Here is a 607-nt window from a genome sequence, read left to right as displayed (position 1 = left end):
ATAGGTTACCAATGCAGAAGGCTTATTTATTTAATAAAAATATTATATTTCAATTGCAGAAGGCAATGCTTATTTATCTTATTTTGGAATTTCTTAATTATTAATTTAAATTTTCTGCAGAAGGCAGTTATTAAAAAACGCTGAAGGCGATGCTAAATTCCCGTCGGCAATTGTGGGTTTGTAGAATTAAATTTAAATTTGCAGAAGGCTTAGAACAAATTGCGATCGGAGTTATCAAAACACGGAATCACTTCACTTATTCACACACACAACACACACAACACTAGTGATTCCGACCGAAGTCGTCAACGAAAGCTTATTTTAAATAAAACGCAGAGGCGATGCTAAATAACAATATTTTCTTTAGGCACTTGTTTTTAAAAGAAATTAATTAATATTTTGTATTTTGCAGAAGGCTAAAATATATTCAATACACTGAAGGTGATTCTAGATAATATATGTAAAGAGAAATTAAATCACAATTATTGCAGAAGGCTTATATAAAATTATTTTTAAGTTAATATGGCACTGAAGGTGATGCTAATTCAAGAATAATATTTAAATAAATATGCAGAAGGCAGTTAAATAATAACGCTGAAGGCGATGC

The sequence above is a fragment of the Anopheles gambiae genome (assembly GCF_943734735.2).
Source record: "Anopheles gambiae chromosome X unlocalized genomic scaffold, idAnoGambNW_F1_1 X_unloc_34, whole genome shotgun sequence".
Taxonomy (NCBI): domain Eukaryota; kingdom Metazoa; phylum Arthropoda; class Insecta; order Diptera; family Culicidae; genus Anopheles; species Anopheles gambiae.
The sequence above is the reverse complement of the archived record's forward strand: the minus strand, read 5'-3'. Positions refer to the sequence as shown.